The sequence below is a fragment of the Triturus cristatus genome, chromosome 3_2 (genome assembly GCF_964204655.1).
Source record: "Triturus cristatus chromosome 3_2, aTriCri1.1, whole genome shotgun sequence".
Taxonomy (NCBI): Eukaryota; Metazoa; Chordata; class Amphibia; order Caudata; family Salamandridae; genus Triturus; species Triturus cristatus.
Genome location: NC_140584.1, coordinates 313,787,813 through 313,814,692, shown reverse-complemented (window position 1 = coordinate 313,814,692; position 26,880 = coordinate 313,787,813). Strand labels below are relative to the sequence as shown.

Genomic DNA, 26,880 nt, shown 5'->3' with positions numbered 1-26,880 from the left:
TGTAACACACTATTCAGAAGTTGGTGCAAACTGCAGACATCACCGGTATTCCCGCGATAACTGTCCCAAAATGTAACACCATGGTGGATTCCATCAAATAACAGTAATAAGAACAAGAAAGAGTCACACAGCATTTAAGAAAACAACAAAAAACATATTAATTTTTTTTTCAAACATTATCTTTTTATAAACATATATATGTAAACGATAAACTATTTTCAAACTTTATTTTTTATTAACAGATATATATGAATCATAAACTAATAAACAAAATGTATCAAACATAATACAAAACAGCAAGGCAGAACACTCCTGTGGGGACCATGGATGTCGACGACAGAGCCTGGAAAATAAAGCACAAAATAAGGACGTGTGTAATGCGCATATCAAAGGAGAGAGACACAGAGAAACAGAGAAGGAAAAAAAGCCAGAGAGAAAAAGAGAGGGAAGGAAAGAAAGGGAGTGAGAAAGGGAGAAGGAAGAGAGAGAGAGTTAGAGAGATAGAAGGAAGAGAGAGAGAGACAGAGAGAGAGAGAGAGAGAGAGGGAGAGAGAGAGAGACTCTGCCGCCCATGCGCATCCATGAGCAAATAATTACCTGGTGCCACCGGAGTGTGCAGCAGTGGGCACTCCACGTGCCTGTCAAAACTCCACGCATCCCAGATTTGTCGCTGAGTCCTGAGTCATGAATCGCGGACACCACATCATCTTCTCCACGGCCCAGCAGATCTCAAAAATGTCACTGAGTCCTGAGTCATCAATGGTAGAGACCACATCAGCTTCTCTGTGGCCCGGCAGGTCTCACACATGTCGCTGAGTCCTAAATCATCAAGGGCGGAGACCACATCAGCTTTTGGGGCCGCTAAGACTGTGGAACTCAAGACCGTGCCACGTGGTGGTAGGCCCCTGATGGCCATATGAGCTTTGGGTGACACTAACCCTGTGCATGTGAAGTCTGCGCCAAGGGGGTGGGAGGCCCCTGACGGTTATACAGATCAGGGTGCAACTAACCTTCTGCACAACTTTTCAAAGGCTCTTTATGGTTGAGACACGTGGAGCGTCTGCCATCCAGTCAGCACCGGCAATAAAGAATGTGACGTTGTCAATCTATTATATTTGCGTGGTCACATGGCCTGTGACCCATGTGCCGGATGGGTGTGGTGTGTGTACAAACCTGCCCTCAGGGAGTGGCCGTGAGATGTTGAGAACTAGACCACTGACCTTCACACCAACATCGAGTATGCCTGCGACAGGTAGCTATGTGGGGCCAACGTCGGAACGTAATCGAAGTGGCGTGGTGTGGCATACAACGGAACAGGGCAGGGATAGCTACAATGACGCTGACGGCTCGTAATACTGAGTCTGTGAGTCGAGTGAACGGGCCGCAGCTGTCCCCCTGCGAGCCTGGGTGCGAACTGTTCATAACTCACACTACATAAGTATTGAAAAATCATTTTGTGATTCAGTCCGTCAGCTGGCATTTGTCCGAGGCATTTGTGAAAACATATCGGAGTTCTTTCTGTGATAGATACCCCTTTGACGTTGCCTCTCCCCACATCATCAGATAACGCACCCTCTTCCCACATTACCATCATTCCCCCAACAACATTCTTGGGCCCAGAAGTGTCCCTGTGCGGATGGACCAAGAAGAATCATTTGGGATCGGCTTGTGTTGAACAGGGTTAGTGGCATCACATGCTGTTGGCCTTGCGTATGGAAATATGCCTCACTGATCAGAGGGAGTTTGTGCTGTGCTCGCTGCCACAGACTTGGGGTGACTGCTATTCAGGACTCAGGACACAGTTACACATGTGGGATCGACTTGTGTTAAAGAAGGTTAGTGCCACCAAGTGTCGCCGGCCTTGCATATGGAAATATGCCAACTGATCAAAGGGAGTATGCTGCTGTAGTCGCTGCCACGGACTTGAGGTCACTGCCATTCAGGACTCAGGATACAGTTAAACATGTGGTATCGGCTTGTGTTGGACAGTGTTAGTTGGCACCACGTGTCCAAAACTCAAATCACGAGGTCTGCTGCCCGCAGTGTAGACTGCTGAGTGTTCGTTTGTACTTGAAATTGAATTTGGTGATTGTGATAAAGCTATAACTGATATAAAAAATGTTCAAGAAGAAAGGATACTAAAAGGATATTATGTAGATTTGAGGCCTGTAATAGTTACTTGCCTAGTGGACTCTAGTTAATGAATGAAGAAATAATTTTCATTGTGAGCCCTACTGAGTGCAGTATAGGGGTATGATGAAAAGATTAAATAAGTATAGGATACACTGATGAAGTGTTGTATTTTCTGAGTCCAATCTTGTTGTTAGAAATTAGCATTTAAAATTGGAATTGCGAGCTGTACTGCCTGCAGTGTAGACTGCTATTCCATGTTAGTTTGCATTTGAAGATTAATTTGATCATTGCAGTAAAGCTATAACTGATACCAAAAAAAAGTTCTTTAAGCGAGGATACTAAAAGGTTAATATGTAGGGTGTAGGACTGTGATAGTTACTTGCCTACTGGAGTCTGTAGTTGCACATGGAAATACCCCTCACTGATCAAAGGGAGTGTGGTGCTGAGGTCGGTGCCACGGACTTGGGGCACTGCCATTCTGGACTCAGGACACAGTTACACATGTGGGATCAGCTTGTGTTAAAGAGGGTTAGTGGGACTACGGTTTGCAGGCCTTGCAAATCGAGATATGCCTCACTGATCGAAGGGAGTGTGGTGCTGTGGTCGCTGCCACGGACTTGGGGTGACTGCCATTCAGGACTCAGGACACAGTTACACATGTGGGATCGGCTTGTGTTGAACAGAGTTATTGGCACGACATGTCGCCGCCGTTGCATATGGAAATATGCCTCACTGATCGAAGGGAGTCTGGTGCTGTGGTTGTCTCACGGAGTTGGGGTCACTGCCATTCAGCACTCAGGACACAGTTCCACATGTGGGATCGACTTGTGTTGAAGACGGTTAGTGGCACCATTTGTTGCTAGTCTTCCACAGTGTAGGCCAGAGGTAGCGGTGAGCAAGGGCCCACAGCCACGTGCATACATTGGTGGCCCCACTGGCCTGCGTAGTGCAGGTTCAGTGGCACCATGTGTCGCCGGCCTTCCATATGCAAATACCCTTCACTGATCGAAGGGAGTCTGGTGCTGTGGTCACTGCCATTCAGGATTCAGGACACAGTTACACAGTTGGGAGTGGCTTGTGTCGCCAGTCTTCCACAGTGTAGGCCGGAGGCAGCGGTCAGCAAAGGCCCACAGGCAGGTGACGTTGACTTGAGCTGCACAGATTGGGAGTATTTTGTCTTCTTAACCCATTATAGTCTCTTACACAATTTGCATCGCTACTAATCTTGAATTGTGAACCGTGTAACCCCAGCGTAGGGCGGAGGCAGCGGTCAGGATGGGCGCACAGCCATGTGGCATTGAGTTGAGCTGCACAGTTAGTGGCAACTGGATTACTCAGTGTGTGCGCACCCTGCAATGATACGTGGTCCCGGCGGGCCGCACTGGGAGCAATGTGTTTTGTCTAATGAATTCTGCCTTGATAAGGCCACGTGGGGATGACTTATGGTGCAGTGAGTTAATAGTACCTCAAGCACATAGGGTGTGAGCACCCTGCGATGATGCGTGGTCTGGGCGGGCCGCACTGGGAGCATTGTGTCTTGCGAACTGGACTGCGACATCTGCAATCGCCACTGCATCTGAATTGTGAGCCCTGCAGTGTAGATCGAAGGCAGTAGTTGGTACAGACATAAGTCTGCGGTGCTGTGCCGCTGGGTTCGCAGGGGGCTTGTGTCGAGGAGGCCCGCGGTTATGGCAGCAGCCACGTGCCAGGGTGAGGGCTGCCGCTCTGATAGACTTGTTGGTCTTCCCACAAGTGAACCATGCCTAGGGCCTGGCCTATTTATACATACTCCTACGCTGGAGTGGCGTACGTTGGAGCAGTGCATTGCGGGGGCGCGAGTTATATTTAGCTCAACTAAATATGACAGGGGAATTTCTATGGTTTTCTATGAGTGAAATATCCAACTAACTCTAACATCCCTGAAACCTATGGTTTTTTCAGTGAATTTCAAAGGTTTTCTTAAATTCTAATTTCTAACTATAACGTGCCTGAAACCTATGTTTTTTTCAGTGAATATATATATATGTACATACATATACATATATATGTATACTTATATATCTATCCAATGTACATAGATGTGGAGTCAAGAATAGTTAATGTATACTTCGCGATATACACTTAAAGTTGGATATTTTTCTCCTCAATATTTTTGCTACAATATTAAGGTGTAACAATATTCCATTCTTGAAATCCCAGGCTAAAACCATCGGCGAAATTGCACATTTTTTACATGTAAAATAGGTGCAATTTTTGCAAAACCATTGTGTATTATGTGAGTGAGCCTTGAGTAGTTGTCTGGTTGCCCTTGCCCATATAAGTCACATCTGATAGCATTTTAAAGAACTCAGCAGTCATCTTCATGAAAATAGTAGTCATGCCAGTACTTTAACTGCACAGAGATTTGTAATTTGAGAGTCAAGAACTGGGCACCAAGCCTACTAAAGAAAAATGGAACATGTATCTCTGCCTTTCCTGAAGTAATTTCAGTCTCTATATCACACAAAGGGTATTATTTGTTTCTCCCACCACAAGGTGTATTGAGGCACAAGTACGGGACATTATCAAAAATGTGTTCCCCTTTATAATGATCTCCTTTGTTCCTCTTAAGCTGAAAAATACAATCAGAACAAGATGTGGTCGGGAAAATACTGTGGTAAAAACTTCAGTCAATATTGCCCTTTTTTCAACTTCTTTATGTCCCAACTTGAAGACCCTTCAAGCCTGCATTCCTTCCAGAAGAATCTATCTTCTTCACAATGCTGCAAATCTTCAAAAAAGCTAGATATTGCCTTAGTAAAGCAATTCTAAAGCTCTGTCTTGATTTAAGCACCATCCAATCAGACAGCTTGTCATTTCAAAGCGACCAGTGCTCCCAGCAACTTCAAAATGCCTGTTTGATAGGCAAGTACCCTAAGCTGTCCGCAAGGCGGTAGGTTGTACTCAAAAAAGCATAGATAGATATTAAATCAATCAATCGGCATTTGTGAAGTGCAGCACTGTCACACCTAGGAGTATCTGGGTGCTGTGGATGCGACATCTCCGTCAAAGAGCCAGGTCAGAAACGACCAGAAAGAAGAAAAACAAAGGTCAGAAACTAGCAAAAAGAAGAAAAATAGGGTCAGAAACAAGCAGAAAGAGGAACAATAAAGGTCAGAAACAAGCAGAAAAGGGAATATAATGGGCAGAAACGAGCAGAAAGAGGCAAAATAAAGATCAGAAACGAGCAGAAAGAGGTCAAATAAAGGTCAGAAACGAGGAGAAAGAGGCAAAATAGCAGGCAGAATGAGGCAAAATAGCAAAATAGAGGGCAGGGGTGGGCAGAAAAAGTCAGAAAAATTAGCAGAAAATTAGAAGAAAAGAAGGCAGAAAACGAGCATAGGAGGCACAAACCTAAGGCAGCAGAGGGTTGCGGACTGTGGGCAAGCTGGACAGGAGAACTGTCGCAGGGGAGCTGGCACAAGGATCTGCTCAATAAATAATAAATAAGTACATGAATAAGTGAATAAATAAAGCAACATAAATAAATACATAAAGCTGCATTTTATTGTTCTAGTTTCCCCATCATTTTCATGGGAATGAGACAGGATTATCCATCAGTTTTTGCCTGTGATGATCAGTTCCCAAGGCTTTTTGTGGGAATAACTGATAGTCCATGAGGTCTATATATATGATGCCTAACTCAGTGGAATTGTGGTGTAAATTAAGCAGGCTACAGTGCTGCATTTCTGTAGATCATGTGTCTTTCATTATTGTGACCTCGAAATGGTACATGGATGAATTTATACAGGAGGAGGAGTTTATATGGGAATGGGTATACATTTGATAGCTCGGTATAGAATGTTTATTTTTATGGCAATACCTGAACAACTGGGTAGACCTGGTGCAGCCCTCACTGCCCCAGCAGGACTGGGGGGGACCTGATGCTGATTATAGGTGTCTCACATTGTTACATATTAATTCTGCCTGACATGCTTTGAATGGGAATTTGTTTGCCAGTATCCTCCTTCTGCACCGCAGACAGACCACGACAGACCACGACCTCAGGACTGCGAAGACATCCTTCTACTTCGAGTTAATTAGTTTTTTTACAAAGGTAATTAAACATTCGCATGTGTTTGTCTGCAACTGCACGGACTAAGATTGCAGGATTCTGTACTTTTCTAGGATATTTGCAATCAAATCTACTATTTGGTGTGTTTTAAAAGCAAGCTTGTTAATCACTAGCATTGCACACTCTTTCAGTTGTGTGGGTGTAAATGAAGACGGAAGTGTTCCTCGAGAGCTTTCGCAGGTCCAAGGCGCCTCTGCTTGGTCATGTCGCTGTGCATCAAGTCAATGAGTAGATCTTTCAGGGCCCTGTGTTCAGAACAGTTCAGGAGCAGCACACCCTGGACGTGCCCCGAATCCACTGATACCATCAACATGGCTGCCATAGGAGAACTCTCCCAGTCAGCTGTTACCGTATTGTACAGTGTATTGTGCCGACAGTTGACCTGGTGGTGAAGTCCACTTTATAAATATCATCAATAGTGGCAGTACTAGTTAGTACTAGCAAGTCAGGGGGGTGAAAGAGCAAGGTGCGCCTTTAAAAGGGTATTACCATAAATCACTGTAAAGCAGGAAAGGAGACACCTTGTTGAGAAGACCATTGGATGCCCCCATGAATGTTACCATGTAAAAAAGGCAAGGGGCTCCCAGGAATGACGGGTACCTAAGTATGCCTTCTGGAGCGTAAGAGTGTAAAGCATGTGTAGGGAAATCATGGAAGAAATGATCAAAAGATTATGATCCCTAACTGCTATTTCTTTATCACCCAGACATAAGACAAGTATGTCTTGTACTCTGCACCATGCAATGTGGCATTGGGATGGGGATGGCTTTAGAATGAGGGCCTACACCATGGGGAAGGGCCCCTTACATGAGACTAGCACAGAGTGGCTGAGCAGAGAAAGAAACCTCAAATAAACATTGGGACTGGAATCTGAACACAGCAAACTGTAGTGGTGCAGGCACTGGCGTATGACTCTTCCGGCAATATTTTGTAGTGCCAGAGATGAAAAAATAACATTGCCCCTGCTGTATGCCCCATGTAAAGGCCTAATGGAAAGCTTTGGAAGACTGATGACTGAGAACTTGTAGTAGTGAGAGAGTGAGCAAAGGAGCGTGAGAGGAAGCAGAGTGTTGTATTGTAGGACTGCGCATAGTGCTTCCAACCCCTGATGAGGCCACAAAGTGCTCCACTTTACATGTGGTTCCTGGGTGTACGCTGTGAGGTTCATGTTTGATTGGGTGATGATTGGGTGATGTGTGCAAGGATTGGAGGTGTGCTCTACATGGTATGCGGTGAACTGGTAGCTGCATGCAAGTTTGGCATGTGGAAGAAAGATGTGAGGATAGATACAGACATGCATATGGATGTCTTCCATGTTTATGGAGTGGTGTGTATCATGTGGATAACCGCAGAAGATCAAGGTAGGACCATTACCAAAACCACTCTGGATTGATGACAATCAATTTGCTTTGTGCTGTTTCAGCTCCGAGATCCTCTTCTGTGGTGGTGGGACTGGAGGAAATGTGTAGGAAAATGTCCCAGTCTAGACTATAAAAGTGGCATTCCTTTGGAACGAGGATATAAACGTTCAGGAACAATCTTAGCTTTCTAAGATTTATTTTTTGAATGCTTTTTCTTTTACTCCCACTCACACTGTTCTAAAGAGGTCTGCTGATCTTGTTCACTTTACAGTTCTGAAGTCCTAGCTTGGCACTGGTGATGATGGGGTTGCTTGCTAGCTTCTTTGAAAGCACTGCCGACCTTATTACTTCTTCCGTGTCAAATATAATGCGGTGGAGCTGTCAACTTTCTAAAGGGCAGAGCTGAATTTTACAGCTGTAGGATGACTTTCAGGACAGGATGCAGTGGCTTTAATACCGAAATGTTGATAGGATACTGATGTTCTTTGGGATCGTCTTCTGCTTGGGATGTCAAGTCACCCGTATCCATACCATAACATCCGACACATTGTTTCAAATTGTTTAGTTCCGTGAGTTTTGTTTGGAACAGGTCCCCTGGAAATATGCTCTTGAGATGCCACCAAATGTCACTGTTTGGCCCTTCCAACTGTTGTTTGCAGAGCAGAAGAGAAGACCCATGCCTGTGGAAGACTCATACTGCAGGTTGAGGTAAGCAGAGCAGAGACCCCAGGTGACCTCATGTGATGCTCTAATCTCAGCAGATGCCTCCAGGCGGAACTAACACTGCCTTTGCATAGGTTGTGCAGTACACAAAAGAAGACCCAAGGTGATTGGGCACTATGCTATGTAGAGCTGGAGACCCCCGCATGGGGAAGTTTGAGGTACCCACTGAACTGTGCATAGCTTAGCACTCATGGTGGGGAAGGCTCGCAGGGCTGTGTGTACCTTCATGCTGTGTAATATGCAGAGCGGAGACCTCAAGGTGAGACTGACACGGCATTTAACACGAATTGCCCTGGAGCCTGTACCGTTCAGCACTAAAGGCATCTATACATGGAAATGTTCATCTCAGGACAGGTTGTACTTCACAGTGTGTACGTTTTATTAAATTAACTTTCTGGCCAATTATTCCATTGGCCTTTCTTATTTATTTGTAGAATCTTTTAAAACACTTTTCTTATAAACACCACAGCATTCAAATAAATCTCAAAATTCACGCATTGTCATTATATTTACATCCCGCCCTCAAAGGGCCTTTGCTTTACCTTCGGGCTGTGCCAGCAGGCCACAACCAAGATAGCCTGCTCTCCTTAGGTTGACTGCCCTCCGGTCAACAGAGCCGCAGGTAAATAATCTGCCACCACTTGTGACCACCAACGGCTTCCAGGGTAGAGCTAGAGAATCCAGAGCCACCAGCAGGTCAGCCCCAAATCTCTCGCCAGCCCGGAGCCCATGATGATTTTCAAAACCTGTTCTGGGGTCAAAAATGGCACCGACTAACGGAGTCCCTGTCATTCCTCTTGCCCAGGACCCCGCCAGTACCCCGAGACCCCGCTTAACCCGAAACCTTAACTTCAGGGATGGGTGGGTGGGGAACTTGAAATGCGACCTCCGACTCCGGCAGGAGAGTGGACAAAGAGGGGGCGTCTTCAGGCTCGCTGGCTTTTCAAGCCTCTTTGTCCACTCTCCTGCCGGAGTCGGAGGTCGCATTTCAAGTTCCCGCTAGGACCACGAGCGTCATCTTCGGAAGTCAAGGAGTCCAAGCGGCTTAAGGGCAGGTGAGCGGGCCTCACAGTGTGCGCTTGTTAGGATGTTTATAGCCGATTTAAATGCTGTAATGTAAATTTAGCGCGGGGCGCCGCAAGCTCTGAAGCTTAGCGCCGTGGGAGTGCCTGAAGGTATGGTGTGCATAGGCCGAGGGACGGGTATGATCGGAGAAGCGGAGCATCCTTATTACGTTAATGCTATCCGCGTGAGGGTGAAAGAGACATGTTCCGTATACGAGTGAAGGGGTAATGTTGGTGTAGACCAGGAGCTATAGCTCAATGGTAAGTCTTGTGCCTTTGGTTATCAAGGCTCTCACAGGACAAGGGATCGAGTCCCGCAAACGCTGTCTAAAATATCATAAGTTGGCAAAATTTAAAACTCGGCTGCATCAGTCGCTTACCCGTTTTTAACTAGGCATGGCGCCATTAATAACAACCGCGAAGGGATCCCAGCACTATTTCCCTCCGCTATCCCTTTAGCCAACATACGGGGGAAATCATTTCAGGAAACACTTATTAAAGATGCGGTTCGGCGGCTCCGCTGCCGCCCCTGATGCAGGGAACCAGGATTCAGGCCTCGGGGTCGCTTCCACATCCGGTGATACAGTCGGGTCTCTTAATCTCCCTGGGCATGAATGTTGGGCGTGAATGCGGTGCTATGCGAATGGTGCATTGTTCTCGCCGTTTTTTGTCTTGTGATCGACAAACTGTTTCGTTTTGGGTCGGAATTGTTTTGAAGCGAGTTCAGGTTTACATTCCCTCTGCAAGGGCAGCCGCAGGCTCCAATACCTTCCGGTCGAAGTGGCACGCCGGATTGGCAACTCAGCGGGGCCAGTCGCTATGTGGGAATTACATGGGGGGAGCCTTAATGTTGAGTTTGGCGCGCCAAATTCTAGACGAAGGGAAGCGTGCGCGCGGCAGCTAAGAAGGCACGTGGTCTTGCAATTGTTGTTTTGAACCTAATTAAGGCGCGATGGGTCCATAGCAAATTGGGCGTGGTTTAAAGGGCGGAACTAACTTTTCTATTTCTCATTAAGTGCAGAATGCCGCCAAAAAGGCCAACGAAGGGCAAAGGGGCCCAGGCTAAAAGAGACGATTATCTGGCGTTGACGAAGTTGCTGGAGTTCACGAAGGAAAAAGGAGTCGATTGGGCACTTAAGATATTAAAGGAAGGGGCAAGTACGGTTGCCCAGGAGGAAACAGGGCGAAGCAAGCGAGCCCGGCGCACACCCGGAAGATTTAAAGAGGCATCAGGGGGAAAGCGTTCCAGAGTCGGGGATTCTCAGGCAGCATCCTCAGGTGAGAAGGGAGCACTAGATTCAACATACTTTGTTTCGAACACTGTACAAGATACCTTGGCCCCTCTCACAGGTACAAGCGGGGGACCCAACACGCAGAATACTGTTTCACCGGCGGGTGTGACACCCGTCTCAAATGCGGGAGCGCCTGGGGCTCAGATAGCAGCGCCACCAGTGGTCGCACATCCTGGCAGCGGCATCGCGCAGGTGTGGGTTCAGTCTGGGGGGGTAGCACAATCGCCAGGTGTACTGGCAACGACATCGCACGGCCAAGCCCTTAACAATTGCCCAGCGGGCGCAATGGTGCCTGCAGCGGCTTACCCAGGGGTGTTGGGGTCGGTGATTACGGGGCAATTCCCAAGCGGGGTGATGCCAGCGCCACAAGGGCAAACGGCCAGTAATGGCGCAACAGTCTCAGGGCCAACAAGTAACACGATTCAAGGGGCGGTGGGGCCGGTGGTGATGGGGCAGCCCACGCTCTCTTACAGTCCTTTGATCTACGGATCAGCCTCCATGGCTCTATCGCCCTCAGGAGGCATCACATGGCATGTGCCCCTGGAGACCAAAGAGAAGATCCTGAAAGGAGAGTATATCGATGTGTTTGACCTCATTAATGCCGGGGTAATCCCGGGTAAAGCCAGGGTAGGTAAAGAAGGGGAATACAAGCAAAAGAAGGTATGGGTGGATTGGTCGATAAAAAATTGGATCACAGGTTTTGCTATCTATGCGGCCATCATGGCAGAAAGGTACCCCGCGGTAGCACCCCAGTTGATTAGTTATATTTCCTTGATTCATGGGGTAGCTTCCGAATTCCCCGGGACGGGTTGGTTACAATATGACACCAAATTCCGTCAAATGAAGGCAGTACACCCTGAGATAGCATGGGACCAACGCGAAATTAATGTGTAGCATGCGGTATTCTATTCCACGGTTCTCACGAATAAGGCTAGTTACCCGAGTCAGAATCAGTCCTTTCGGAGTGACAGGGGAGCATGGGATAAGAAACAGGCCTGCTGGCAGTACAATAAGAACGACTGCACCAGGGGCGCAGCATGCAGATACAAACATTGTAGCTCCTTTTGCGGGGGACCGTCTTACCCAGAAATCAAATGTATCGAGAAGTCAGGAAGGCCGAGAGAGCAGCCGGCCCAGAATGCGGCCAAAAGTCGTCCTCCTCAAGCATCCGAGAAATCTGCCAACTCCCATTAGGATTCAAGTACTGACACTCCTCCTTAGCATGTATGGCAAATTGAAAGATGCGCAGTTTTTACATGAAGGTTTTGTCTCTGGTTTCCGCATCCCTTCTTCGGCCACCCCCGCCAGTGTTCCTCCTCGCAACCAAAACTCAGTGCTGCAGAACATGGAGGCTGCGGAGCAAAAAATCAGGAAAGAAGTAGCCTTGGGGAGGGTGGCGGGACCCTTTAAACAGTTGCCGAAGCCGGACCTTGTATGATCACCTCTAGGTTTAGTACCTAAAAAAGAGGCAGGGAAATACCGATTGATTCACAATTTGTCCAGCCCCCCTGGTCTATCTGTTAATGACAAGCTTAATCCAGATCTATGTACGGTGCGCTATACAACATTCGGCACTGCAATACAGAAGCTGCAGGCGCTGGGTCAGGGAGCCTTAATGGCTAAGTCAGATATTGAGGCAGCTTTTCGACTATTTCCTGTACATCCCGAAGATACAAAGTTCTTGGGTTTCACGTTCAAGGGCGAGTTTTTCATTGACCTCTGCATGCCCATGGGGTGCTCAATCGCCTGTGCAGTATTTGAGACTTTCGCCAGGTTCTTAGAGTGGGCAGTGCAGCATTTCCTAACATCAGTTGCATCTTATGGAGTTGTACATTATCTAGATGACTTCTTGTTTCTGGGCCCCCATGGGTCACAGTCTTGCAGAATGGCCCTGCTGGCCTTCCAGCATTTGACTAAAGCACTGGGCGTGCCGCTGTGCGCAGAGAAGACGGAGGGGCCGACTACTTGTTTAACATTCCTGGGCATAGAAATAGATACTAGAGAAGGGGTGTGTAGGCTTCCAATGTCGAAGATGACTGCATTCAAGGCGGCCATCGACTCCTGTTTGGGGGCCCGGAAGGTGACACTACACCAATTGCAAGTCCTGGTGGGTCAGCTGAACTTCGCCTTGAGAGTCATACCGATGGGCAGGGCCTTTTCTAGGAATATCGCAAGGGCTCTGTCTGGGCTTCGCGCCAAGCACCATCACACTAGGTTGTCGGCAGAGGTAAGGAATGACTTTGCAATTTGGAAAGACTTCTTGGAGAACTTCAATGGGTCAGTGATATGGCAAATGCCGAGTAGTTCCAATGTCGAGGTAGAATTGTTCACCGATGCGGCAGGCAGTGTGGGTTTCGGCGCAGTGTTAGGTCCCAAATGGTGCATGCAGCATTGGCCAGAGGAATGGGTAAGGCACGGTCTGACTCGGAATATCACCTTTTTAGAACTGTTTCCAATCATTGTAGCGTTGCATTTGTGGGGAGATATACTGACAAATAGGCGCATTGTGTTCTGGTCGGACAGCATGTCTGTGGTGATGGCAATCAATAATCAGAGAGCGAAATGTACCTGGGTGCTGCGCCTTTTGAAGGAGCTAGTGTTGCAATGTTTACGGCGCAATGTATTGTTTACTGCCAGACATGTACCGGGAGTAGACAACCTAGCTGCTGACGCCTTGTCCCGTTTTAAGTTGGCAGAGTTCCGCACTCAATGGCCGCAAGCAGACAGAGAGATGACGAACTTCCCGGCGGGGCTATGGAAGCTTGGTGCCCCACTGCCTCTTAATTGATAACAGCGTCTCTGGCCCCCAAGACTAAGTGTATGTATGAGAGATCGTGGCCGTTATATCAGGATTACCTAAAAGGGGTGGGGATAGTGGAGGTGTTCTCACCTACGAGTGTTTTGAGTTTCATAGTACATCAGAAATCCAGTGGGAAGTCAGTAGCAATGATGAAAAGGCAATTATCGGCAATGGCTTTCTTTGCCAGTCTAGGGGGGGCCGCAGACCCAACAAAGGATCCTAGGGTGAGGAGAGCTGTGAAGGGCTGGGAACGTCTAACCCCGGTGGTCAAGGACAGTAGGAGACCCATAGATGTAAGCAGGTTGGTAAATATCCTGGAGATACTGCCCAAGATCTGCTTCTCGCCATACGAGACGCAATTATTTAGAGTAGCCCATGCATTAGCCTTTTTGGGGGCATTCAGGATCTCTGAACTGATCCCTGCCTCTAAGGCAGACAGGGTAGGGGGCATATGGTGCGAGGACCTAATCCTGTCGGGGGAAACCCTGAGAGTCAGGGTCCGGAAATCAAAGACAGACCCGTTAGGTAAAGGCACATGGTCCCAGCTGGGGGCAGTGTACAGGGCTACGTACTGCCCAGTAAGTCTGACGAGGGAATTTCTTCAAATTAGGCCACAGGGGGGAGATAGTAGGGTTCTGTTGCATGCTGACGGTATCCCACTCACTAGATTCCAGTTCACCAGGGTATGTAAGCTTGCTCTGATTAGATTGGGCGTAGACGCAACTGATTTCACATCTCATTCGTTCCGCATCGGCGCGGCCACAACGGCGGCGGGTCTGGGGCTACCTGAAGAGACAATTAAGAGGGTAGGCCGTTGGAAGTCTGCGTGCTATGAGCGTTATGTTCGCCCACAATTAGTTTGAGTCTTTCTGGTTGCCTCCTTTTGCCTCCCATTGTCCTGCTTGATTGCGTTCCATCTCTACTTACTCTAGGTTCTACGTCTCAGAAGCACCAAATATGTTGGTGCGGCCACTCTTTTATTCGCAGGGCGGGGCTTGCCTTCAAGAACTCACGCGAGGAAACAAGACAGGAGGTAAATGGATTCGAACACCATTGGGTGGGGATAGGCGGACAACATTTGGCTGAAGTACCGAACGATTTGCGGGGGGCCTTGAACAGAGGCATGCCTACCCCCGATCTATTAGTGCTACATTCAGGAGGTAACTATATGATCCCGGAGGGAAGGAGGGGCATGAAAGAGTCCTTGTTTTCAGTCCTCGCAGTGATCAGGAACATGCTCCCCAATACGTTATTGTTGTGGTCTGAAGTTATACCAAGGCAAGTTTGGGCGCAGGGAGCTCCTCCGAGGGCAGTGAATAAGTCAGTAAGGAGACTAAATCAGTCGGTGGCAGAGATCCTAAAGAAATCAAGCATCCGGACCATAAGGCATAAGTTGATACAAACATCAAGGCTAGAACTTTATGCGGCGGACGGGGTACATTTGTCCGCCGCAGGTAATGACTTGTTCATACAGACAGTGCTAGGAGCCATTGCAGAGGCATTCAAGCGCGGAGGGGGAGGTCGAGTCCGCCAGTAAGCACCTCGCCCTGTGGCGGGGTCCTGGGCAAGAGGAATGACAGGGACTCCGTTAGACGGTGCCATTTTTGACCCCAGAACAGGTTTTGAAAATCATCATGGGCTCCGGGCTGGCGAGAGATTTGGGGCTGACCTGCAGGTGGCTCTGGATTCTCTAGCTTTACCCTGGAAGCCGTTGGTGGTCACAAGTGGTGGCAGATTATTTACCTGCGGCTCTGTTGACCGGAGGGCAGTCAACCTAAGGAGAGCAGGCTATCTTGGTTGTGGCCTGCTGGCACAGCCCGAAGGTAAAGCAAAGGCCCTTTGAGGGCGGGATGTAAATATAATGACAATGCGTGAATTTTGAGATTTATTTGAATGCTGTGGTGTTTATAAGAAAAGTGTTTTAAAAGATTCTACAAATAAATAAGAAAGGCCAATGGAATAATTGGCCAGAAAGTTAATTTAATAAAACGTACACACTGTGAAGACCAAAGCTGACTCAGGTGTCTCTTTGAGAGAGTGGAGAAGACTGGTGATGTTGAGGGGGGGACAAGTGCGCTTTGTATGCCATCTATGAAGGGCGCCACCCCTCCTCGGGGGCGTGGCGCCGTTAGTGGCAGCAAAGTGACGTCAGAGTAGGGATCCCTTCCGGGTCACATAACCCGGAAGTGGATAAGACGCTAGGTGGCAAAAACCGGAAGTGCGTAGCGTAGGGAGGAAGGAAGGCAGGGTGACCCCGGAAGCGATTTGCGTTGGGCGCGAGGCTTGAAAAGCCAGCGAGCCTGAAGACGCCCCCTCTTTGTCCACTCTCCTGCCGGAGTCGGAGGTCGCATTTCAAGTTCCCCACCCACCCATCCCTGAAGTTAAGGTTTCGGGTTAAGCGGGGTCTCGGGGTACTGGCGGGGTCCTGGGCAAGAGGAATGACAGGGACTCCGTTAGTCGGTGCCATTTTTGACCCCAGAACAGGTTTTCAAAATCATCATGGGCTCCGGGCTGGCGAGAGATTTGGGGCTGACCTGTGTGTGGTATAATTGTTAGAGCGGTCGCATTTGGTCCGGGAGTCCCAGGTTCGAGCGGCAGCGTGGTCGGGAATAACATCATTTAATAAGCCAGTATTTTACAATGTATCTACTATAGTTAATAGGGCCGTTGGTATCACCAAAAGGTAATGCAGCTTTGAGTCTATTATCGAGATCGGTGTTATTTGTCGCAGCTGCCTTGCGGGTGAGGGGCGGTGCCCGTATTAGCAGGGGGTTGGGCTCCATTGATAGGGGCGGTCGGTTTCAACCCAGAGGAGCCCGGGTTCATCCCGCTATATGGGGTTAATTTACCTGAGAGTGCACCCACACATGTAGAGTCGGGTTGGCAGTGTGGCGCGGGTGGGTAATAAAGGTTGTTAGGCATAGTTATCACGAGTGGGGGCAGGGTCTCTGGTCAAGCGGTAGCTGAGATTAGAAGCCGCGAGTGACGGCCCCCGGGGGAAGTGAAGGTTACAGACCAGTCTTCCCCCGGGGCTATTCGCGCAAGGCCGGAAGGACAAGGTGGGGGAGGGATTTAGAGTTTGGGAAGGGGCGGGAGTTAGGTACGCATATAAGGTGTCAGGAGAGGAGGATCCGCCCTCTTCCTGACACCTTAGCACCACCGGGAGGGTTAGAATAAAAAGTTTGTGCAGGTTGGTGGGGGCTGTTGGGGGGGTTTCGCTCGGCGCACTTCGGGGGCCGGCTTCTAGGGGTTTCACTGGGGCTCACTGCGACGGTCGGGCTGGGCCGGGCATTGTGGCCGTTATTGTCCTCGGGACCCAGGGGTCTGGGACCGTCCATTGGGCGTACGGGCGTTTTTGAGGCCTTTGTGTCTGGAGTCTGGGGGGGGGGGTGCCGTGACGAGTCGTTGGTCCCCATTAGCGAGCCGTCCCCCCTTTGTGAGCCGTTCTTGTGTGTGGAGGTGGTGGTCGCCAGTCGGCCGTGGTGGGTGGTTGGGCCCGGCGCGGGATGTCCTCGGTGCCTGATGGGGAGGGGTGGGCGGAGTCGCCCGGGCAGGGTGCCGGACTCCGGGGGACCGTGCGCGTTTCTGCCCACCACCGGCTGCACTGGCACCTGGGGTAAAGTGGGGAGTGTTGGCCGCGGTTGTGACATGCTGTGGTATCGTCCCGTCGTTACACGGCCCACTCTGGGGCGGGAGACATCGTGGCAGCTAGCAGGGTGGCAATTTCGCGGGGGAGGCGGCCGGAACCTCCCCCCGGCGGGCCTGCTTGCGGGACATGGTTTTTTAGGCCCTACGCTGTGGCGGGTGTTGTAGGCCGGCCCGGGCCCTGCTGCCATGTGGTCGGCCATGCGGGCGGGGGAGCGGCGTTGCGCGGGGGAGCGGGCAGCGATAGGCGTTGTATGCTTTTTCCCCGAGAGGTCTGTGGGATTTGGTGCGCAGGGGGTGTGGCCTGCGGGCGCTGGTAGCGTGGTGTGCCCCGGCAGTTGGACGCCAGGCGGGTGACTCTGCCTTTTTGCGAGGCAGGGCTGGGGCGTCAGGGTTCTTTCAGTGGCTTGGGGGCCCCCTGTCCAGCGGGCGGGGTGAGGTAAGTGCTGGGGTTTTCCTGCGGCGCGGGGGGGGACAGGGCTTGCGGCAGGCTCGGGTTGGAGGACAGGTTTGCCGGGGTTCACGGGTTTTCCCATGGTAGGGGTGAGGGACTGCCAGCCCGGCAGGAGGCCCGGTGGTGCTGGGGACCCTCCAGGTTGGAGCAGCCTGGCGGGGGGGGACCTGGACCGATTGATGCCAGCAGTAAGGGGGCATCGCCAGTGGGGCGCACGACGGCCCTGGGGGCGCTGGCCTGAAGCAGTGGGGGGTCCGCGGCGGCCTGCCCCTCCAACGAGGGATCGCGCAGCGCACTCTGCGATGTTACGCTCTGCCATGCGATGTTACACTCTGCCATGCAATGTACACTCTGTGGAATGATTGTTTGGTGGGAGGCTCAGGATTGGAAGCAGGTCGTGGTGTGAAGGGATGGGAGCTTGGAGGATAGAGGTCATGTGATGATGGCTGTGGCTGAGTGGGGTTTTTCGGAGATGGTGTCAGTTGGTGTGGTGCGAAGGGAAGTGTTGGGAGTGTGACGTGGTGACGGGACAGGTGTGTTGACCGGGGACGGAAGGAGTTTGTTGTGTCTGTATGGGGTTTTTATGGGGGTGAGGGGGGGGGGTTGCGGTAATCAGCCTGTTTTAGTTTTGCAGGAGGGAAGTATGGCCTGCGACGGCCCTGTGGACGGGAAGCGACGGGGTGCAGCAGCGCCGGATGGGCGGTGGAGGTCCTGGACGGATTCTCAGGTAATGAAATGCAGTGAGAAGGGACTTCAGCTGGTCGGCTGGGGTGTGTGGGGATTGGGAGTGCTGGGCACGGTGGCGGGGGCAGCGGCGGCATCCTGCTGGAGTACTGGAGAGCCTGGCATTTTCGTGGAGTCACTGTGGCCTAATGGTGGCGGTCTCTGACTCTTACAATCAAGGTTAAGGGTTCCATTCCTGATGTCTCCATGTATAAGATTCTGAGAGGGGTTGGTTCCGGATGGACGGGGTGATACCGCACACAATGAGGGTCAACCCAGGGGATCACAGTTTGGGGCCGGCCAGGCTGAAAGGGGGTCTTGGAGGGGGCCGGGGGTGCTTGTTTATGGAGGAGGATGCTGATCTGTACTGGGCTCACATCTTATGGGGGAGTCACTGGGGACTACTGGGTAAGGTCTCAGACTCTTGCTCTCATGGTTAGGTGTTCGATTTCTGGGCTTGCAATGTCTCCTTTTCTTCCATTACGCATAGAGACAATAGTACGTCACCGGGGCGGTTGCCCTGTGGTTTCGCTATGATGGCAGCTGCGCTGCAGGCAGGCTGGGGGTTGGTTGGCGTGACAGAGCATGGGGAAGAAGGGGGCTAAGATTCGCCCTGACTCATCTACACCGGAAGGGGCATTTATTTGTTGGCTAGCGTCTGTGCAGAGTGAAGGTCTCCGTGTGTCATCAGCGGGTTCCGTTCTGATTGGGTAACCTGGGGTTGGGGACTTGAGAGGCACACCCTTTAATAGGGGGTACGCGGGGCCCCTTCTGGGGATCTCAATGAGAGCATGGGGGTGTCACTGGGGCCGACTGGTTTAGGACTTTCGACTACTATTCACCAGGTTTGAGTGTGCAATTCCTGGTGTCGCTTGTATCAGTTTCTGCATCGACAGGTGTAGGTCTTCGTAAGTTACAGTGGGTTTGGTGTGGGCAGGGGGTCCGTGCACGGTTCAGGGAGGCCAGGGGGTTCTGTCGAGCGTCTTTTTCATGTCGGCAGCTGATGCTGCGGTAAAAACGGGGTTCTCAGGCATGGGTTGGGGGGGTGCCGGGATCGTATCGGGCGAAAGAGGCAGGCGCTTTGCAACAGGTGGCTTCTGACGAGGGATGGCGGGCTATGGGGGTTTCAGGCATCGGCGGGGTTGGTGGTCCGGGGGATCAGCCCTCATGGGTGCACGTGGTCAGGTGCAGCAAAAAGGGGGTGGGGGACGTGCCTGGGGAGGGCTGGGCAGGTATGGGGCTCTTGGCGGTCGTGGACGCTGTCGGGCATTGTGTTATGTGATCCGGGGTGAGGGTTTTTGGGGCACCACAGTGGTGGTGTTTTCCTCTGGGATTCTATGGAGCACTAGTGAGTCCTGAGGGTATGGGAGACTTAGTCGTTGGACTCCAGAACGGTAACACGTAGTTCCCCGCCCAAGACGGGAGGATGCAGGACGATATATGGGCGGATTTCAGTCCGAGGTATGCAGTGCAGTGGACCAGTATGCACGGGGGTTGACTGTCCGATTACCGTCATCCTGTGGGCCGAAGTGTGCAGGGAGTCCATTGGGTGGGGGACGCCTCGGTTGGTTGCCTGGGTCGGTAGTGTAGTGGTGAGGTGCGAGATTTCGGGTCCTTGCGTATGCACGCGTCGGAGTGGTGGTATCTGAGGTCCTTGGGGAGTGTTTCGCAGCCTGGGGGAACGTTACCAGAGGAGATTAGGCATGGGTTGTCTTTTGCATTTGCATTTTCGGTTGGAGCGGAAGGGAGTAGGCGATCTCGTTCGGTTTCCCGGCTTGTCGTGGGGCAGTTGGTGGTGGGAGTCGGGGGAGACTAGGACTGGGCCGGGGGGGGGACCAGGAGACTGATTGACAAGGGGCCTGGGATCTGGCAGGGGAGGTTGGTGATTAGTCCCGGCTACGAGGGTCTACGCAACAGGTACCTGTGGGGCAGGCAGTGGGGCCTGGGACGAAGGGGGAAGTTGGGGGTGTTTGCGTTAGTTGGGATGCAGGGGGCAGGTGCGGTGTTGTAGGGTCATAGCGAAGGGGGTGGCATATAAGGACTGATGGGGCATGGACATGTTTGCAAGACTAATCCTTCTTTTTCCGCTACAGGCAATGGGAGTAGATCGGACACCAGTGCGATCGCATGGTTGGTCGGCCATTCTCCTAGGCACTGGACGGCGCAGGAGGCGTACTTGCAGGCGTACAGTCGTCAACAGGCGGGGTGCACAGTCGTCGGGGTGTGTGACGATGGGGGCAAAGTGAATGACAGTGGGGGGAATTTGTGACTGGTACAGCTGCCAGGGTGCCACAGGGAACACGTGGATGGGGGATACCTGTGGGGGAACGGAGTATTCTGGGATATGGCTGGTTTGGCTTTGCACTATTGGGACGTGGAAGGGGACATGGTTCACTGACATGGAAGGTGGGTCACTTTTGGGGATGTGCACGAGGGTGCCTTACGGATGTGGGAAACGGGATGCTATCGAAAAGGAGGGGCAGGTTAAGGCACACTGGTGAGGAGATTTTCTCGAAGGGGAGTATTCTGGGATATGGCTGGTTTGGCTTTGCACTATTGGGACATGGAAGGGGATATGGTTCGCTTACATGGAAGGTGGGCTACTTTGGGATGTGCATGAGGGTGCCTTGCAGATGTGGGAAACGGGATGCTATCGAAAAGGATGGGCAGGTTATGGCACACGGGTGAGGAGATTTTCTCGAAGGGGAGTATTCTGGTATATGGCTGGTTTGGCTTTGCACTATTGGGACATGGAAGGGAATATGGTCCACGGACATGGAAGGTGGGCTACTTTTGGGAGGTGCATGAGGGTGCCTTGCGGATGTGGGGAACGGGATGCTATCGAAAGGGATGGGCAGGTTATGGCACACGGGTGAGGAGATTTTCTCGAAGGGGAGTATTCTGGTATATGGCTGGTTTGGCTTTGCACTATTGGGACATGGAAGGGGATATGGTCCACGGACATGGAAGGTGGGCTACTTTTGGGAGGTGCATGAGGGTGCCTTGCGGATGTGGGGAACGGGATGCTATCGAAAGGGATGGGCAGGTTAAGGCTCATTGGTGAGGAGATTTTCTCGAAGGGACTCAGACGGTTGTTTCACGGGAGACAAGTATTATGGTCACAGATTGGCCCGGTTGTTCTTTATTACCTGGGCCGCAGTTGGGTGGTGGATGGTCGTTCACCGTGATGGGGGAGCCCCCACTTGGTACAAGGTTTGTTCTGACCAGGTTGCTTGTTACACGAGATGCGGGTACAGGCGGTGGATGGTCGTTCACCGCAGTGGTGGCAATTTTCTTGAATAAGGATTGGCTTGAGCTGGTTACCTGGATTGCGCATAATGTGGGCCCAGGTGGTGGATGGTCGTTCACCGCGATGGGGGGGGCCCACTTGGTTCATGGACAAGGATTGGTCTGACCAGGCTGCTTGTTACACAAGATGCGCGTACAGGCATCGATGGCCGTTCACCGTAGTGGTAGCAATTTTTTCCTGGACAAAGATTGGACCGAAGGGGTTTATCTGGTTTGCGCATGTCGCGGGCCCAGTAGTGGCTGGTCGGTCACTGCGATGGGGGGGAACCTTGTATGGACAAGGATTGGCTCCATGGTAACCATTCCACGGGACGTACGTTGCAGTGGCGGATGGTCGTCCACCGGGAAACGCAGGTGAGACTCTAGATGCGCTGGAACTGGAGGAGCAAAGTGGTATTGCATAGGTTTGGCGCCTTTCGCGACGACGTCTGTGCCAACGATAGTAGTCTTATATGGGACACAATTTTAGGTGGTGGATTGGTCGTCCACCGGGTGCCGCTAGGTCGGCTGATGGAGGAAAAAGGTGCCCGCGACCTGGGGGGGGGGGTGGGGCAGGGAACCGCCCTACGGGGGTTCCCTGGTTGGCGGTACTTTGGAGGGGTGGTGAGTCACATACGGGCGGATCCATCCCTCGGGGGGGAGAACGGTACACGGGTGACTGATAGCGGGGCGCGGAAGCAATGAAGGAGATTCAACAGAGGATGCTTGGAGGGCAAGTGAAGGTGAGAATGGGGAGAGGAAGGAGGTCACCGAGTGATTGGGGAAGAGTTAAACTGGTGAGATGGTTTGGAGAAGGATGAATGGAGAATGAGTCGGTACGGGATGGGAAAGTATATTTATTGCAGTTATGTACTGTTTAATAAAGTTTATATGGTTGCAACCTTGTCCTAATAAAATGGCCTTTTACGCTTCAAGTAACAGCGTGGAGTGTAGTTATTGCGCGATGACGGCCCCCGGGGGAAGTGAAGGTCGCAGACCAGTCTTCCCCCGGGGCTATTCGCGCAAGGCCGGAAGGACAAGGTGGGGGAGGGATTTAGAGTTTGGGAAGGGGCAGGAGTTAGGTACGCATATAAGGTGTCAGGAGAGGAGGATCCGGCCTCTTCCTGACACCTTAGCATCACCGGGAGGGTTAGAATAAAAAGTTTGTCCGCCCACCCACCCTACAAGTTTAGGGAGGGCATGAGACTGGGCCGGTCTTAGCGTGCCAGTTTAGGGCAGGTTGCAGGGTAGCGACGTTGCGGTACTTTGGAGGGGTGGTGAGTCACATATGGGCGGATCCATCCCTCGGGGGGGGAGAACGGTACACGGGTGACTGATAGCGGGGCGCGGAAGCAATGAAGGAGATTCAACAGAGGATGCTTGGAGGGCAAGTGAAGGTGAGAATGGGGAGAGGAAGGAGGTCACCGAGTGATTGGGGAAGAGTCAAACTGGTGAGATGGTTTGGAGAAGGATGAATGGAGAATGAGTCGGTACGGGATGGGAAAGTATATTTATTGCAGTTATGTACTGTTTAATAAAGTTTATATGGTTGCAACCTTGTCCTAATAAAATGGCCTTTTACGCTTCAAGTAACAGCGTGGAGTGTTGTTATTGCGCGATATGAGGCTGAGCCTGTATTAGAGTGAGGTTCAATTATCAGAGCGGTCGCATTTGGTCCGGGAGATCCAGGTTGAGCGGCAGCGTGGGGCGAGAACAAGATCAAGTAATAGGCCAGTATTTAAAAATATATTTAATGTATTTAACAGTGCCGTCGCTATTTATCGAAAGGTAATACAGCTTGGATACTTGATATCGGGATCGGTGTTATTTGGTGCAGCTGCCTTGCGGGGAGAGGCGTTGCCCGTATGTGCAGGGGGTGGGGCTCCGTTGATAAGGTGGTCGATTTCAACCCGGAGGAACCCGGTTTCGTCCAGCAAAATGGACGAATCAATGTGATCAGTTAGCAGAGACAAGGTCAGGCAGGCGCCCTCATTCCCCGTGCGTCGGCCTTAGAGGAACACAGATAAATCATATGTAAGGTATCGTGGGCAAATACAGCAATGTGTGCTAATACGGATTAGAGATTTCAAACTCCAAGACGCGACTTAAAGCGTATAATTAGCATGGTAGTCGCAGTTGTTAAATACCTGCTGTTTTACCGTTTTTTCAGTTAAGGAACATTTTTCCTTGGAAGAAGGTGTCAAGGAGTTAAGGTATCGTTGTAAATTCGGCTAATGTATCTGGGGAACGTAATTCATTTACTGATGAAATTACTGTGTCACACACGTGTTTGTCAGTTACGGAACATTTTTCCTTGGAAGAAGGTGTCAAGGAGTTAAGGTATTGTTTGTAGCTTCGGTTACTGGCTCTGGGGAATGTATTTCATTTACTGATGTGATTACTGTATAACCTCAAGGGCATTGGTGCAAATGCAGTTGAGATTATGGCCTGGATAATAAAAGAGCAATTGTTAGACTTGCATCATAAAAGCGCTATTTTATCTCAATGTGTTATCACAACTACACTGTTTTAAATGCATGTTATGGGAAGGGCTGTGGCCTTGCACATCCTAATTATGGGGTGATCTTTGCCCTCCAGGCGACAGTTACGAATATTATTTTATTTTCTTGAATACGAATGCGTTGTAATGTTTAGGGGGTCGTTGCCCCGGAAGCCCCAGTTACGATGTTGGTGGGATTTTTTCTCACATACAACATTGGTTGTAAGTGGGACTTGACTTGCATTCCTACCACGTGCAAGTGTGTTTTCAGGCCTGGGCTATGCTGAAGTATGCTGTGCCTCCTTGCACAAAGGTGGACAATTCATGGCAGATGGTGCAGAAACACACCATCGCGTACAGCAACCGCACCCTAGTAGCGGGCATTCTTTCTGGGGGGGGTGTATAATTCATGCCAAATGGCGCAGAAACACACCGATGCGTACAGCTGCCGCATGCTAATAGTGGGTATTCTTACTGTGTGGGTGTACAATTCATGCCAAATGGCGCGGAAGCACACCGCTGCGCACAGCAACTGCACGCTAGTAGTGAGCATTGCTTCTGGGTGGGCGTACGCTTATTACCACTCTCGGTACATTGCAACGAGACAGTGGGATAGGGGCTTCACATGGAAATACTGGGAGCTAATCCAACCCAGTTTCAATAGGCGCCGGATGTGTACCTGAATCCACACGCTTTTGCTGTAGTGGGGTATTAGTTATGGGGCTTATGTTAAATAGGACGATAGGCCGAGCGTTTGCTGTGTGAAACATTCTAAACGTTCCGAGCCAGGCGCCCCCATGTGCGGCATTACGTTGCTCTGCAATAGGTCACCTGGTACAATGCATATACAAGTTCTCTAAACAGCAGGATTTGCGCACTGCTTTCCCTCATTGATAAGGTATACGTTAGAATAGGCTCTTGCAGGCACAGCTGAGCAGAACTTTGCGTATTCGGGCTAGCTCCCATTACACCAACTCCAGTAAGGTTATGTAGTCCAGTAGGAACTCTGTAGATCTAAAACCGGACAATGCTGTTATGGTAAAGGCAGCACATACTTATTTCCGTTTTTATGTTACCAGCAATAAGGAAATCAGCCATTGGTCTCAGTCACTTTTAGTACGTTTGGTCCCAATACACCCGTCAGTGGCAATAACCAAGTTTCCTGGGGGTAACACGGTACGGTTAAAATTGCCAGCCATAATGGTCCTGGTGGCTAAGTCTCTGAGGAATGTAAAGCAGCTTGTTTTAGCTTATAATCTCTTGAATTCCCAAATGAAAAGACACCACACAGGTATATATATCAAATATATATGTATTTATTTCTAAATATACTCTACTAATCTCTTTATGAGATTAGAGCCAGGTAAACATTCAAAGATCAACAATTCTCAATAAATTAAGCACAAATATGGCTGTAGCCCTAGGGGCGTACCAGACCATATACTAAAATAAAAAAATTTTAAAAAAGAATTAAAAATGGTTTAACAGTTCAAAACTTTTACCTTCTTCCAGTTATCTGTGAAACGTTATGGTCAGTTCAGCACAAGGGACATGAACTCTGTCTTGCCAACATAATCACATGGCTGGTGTGATAGTATAGGGGGAATCAGCCTTGGCCTGGATGGAGAACGTCTCATCAAGTGCTCATGGTGCTGCTAAGAAGTCAGGAAACAGATGAAATTTTGTCTGCTTACAATTACCCTTGAGCCGCTAGTGCGGGGGGAACCAATTCTGGCATGGATGTAGTTTCTTGTTATGTTTACACGGTGATGCCAATAAGTGTGAGGAGACAGTGCAAAATCATTCTCAAGGCTTTGTTGCAGGAGGACCCCTTCCAAAACCCAAGTTTAAAATCACCAGTTTGTGCCGATATGGAACAGTATTTATTCCTTTCACGTAGGGGGTCTTTTGCGAGGGACATAATAACCGTTAGGGTAGTAGTCAGTTTGGGGCTGAACGGTGAGTATTGTTGCGTGGGCTACCGGGTCTGGCTAGTTACCAGGCAATATATTAAATCATCCAGCCGCTGCTTCCCTCGACCAAGGGAAACGCCATCTTCACATAGTGTTGGCCATGCGGGGGTGGGAGGATTTATAATAAAGAGGCACATAGCAGAGGATACGGTAACCGGAGGCTCCCTGGTAAAGGTGGTGATGGAGTACAATTTACAAACTTCACCTCGGGCACAGGGTAATTACCCGGCAGGTGCTATATTATCATGGTAACCCAGCCATGTATACCCCTGTGGCAGCCTCTAACCACAGGTCTTAACAGTAAGGGGCGAAGCAAAACCAGCCTTTTATACCCCTGTGGCGGCCTATAACCACAGGTCCTAACAGTAAGGGGCAAAGCAACACCTCTCACAAAGGGAGCAGCCTTGTCAGTGGGTGGAGCAATAGCTCAGAGGGTGGCAGTGCAGGAGTCCAGGCCAGTGTAAGTCCGGCTCAAGAGGGTCTTTTGATGGACACAAAATATGTAGCATAGCTGAGTGGTTTCTAGGCACAAGGAGGTGCCTGGTTGGTAAGTTAACTATGACTGATGTCAGCAGGTAACGGTATGGGGCAGTAGTTCTTCTTCGGGATTGAGGCTGCGGGGAGATGGGTCACAACACAGGCATCCACACATGCTGTGGGTCATAGGGATTCCCAGAGGTTCTGGTGAAGTTGCCTAAGGCTGTCATCAGCCGGGACTTAGCTTCTGGGGCATCTGGCTGGCGACAGAAGGGACTGACCTGCCGGTGGTCCCGGACGTCACCTGGCTGGTGACAGAGTTCGGACCTGCTG

The 26,880-nt window shown here is 50.5% G+C and overlaps 1 long non-coding RNA gene across 3 annotated transcripts in view; it reads right to left on the bottom strand.

Moving 5' to 3' along the window:
- Window positions 1–213: 213 nt before the first annotated feature.
- LOC146857257 (uncharacterized) overlaps window positions 214–26,880 on the bottom strand; it is a 184,759-nt gene continuing 158,092 nt past the window's right edge. For all 3 annotated transcript variants that reach the window (XR_014979556.1, XR_014979557.1, XR_014979558.1), the window contains 2 exons: window positions 5,527–5,600; window positions 214–343 (listed from right to left, as the gene is read on the bottom strand). This is a non-coding gene — a long non-coding RNA (uncharacterized LOC146857257). The remainder of the gene's footprint in view (window positions 344–5,526; window positions 5,601–26,880) is intronic.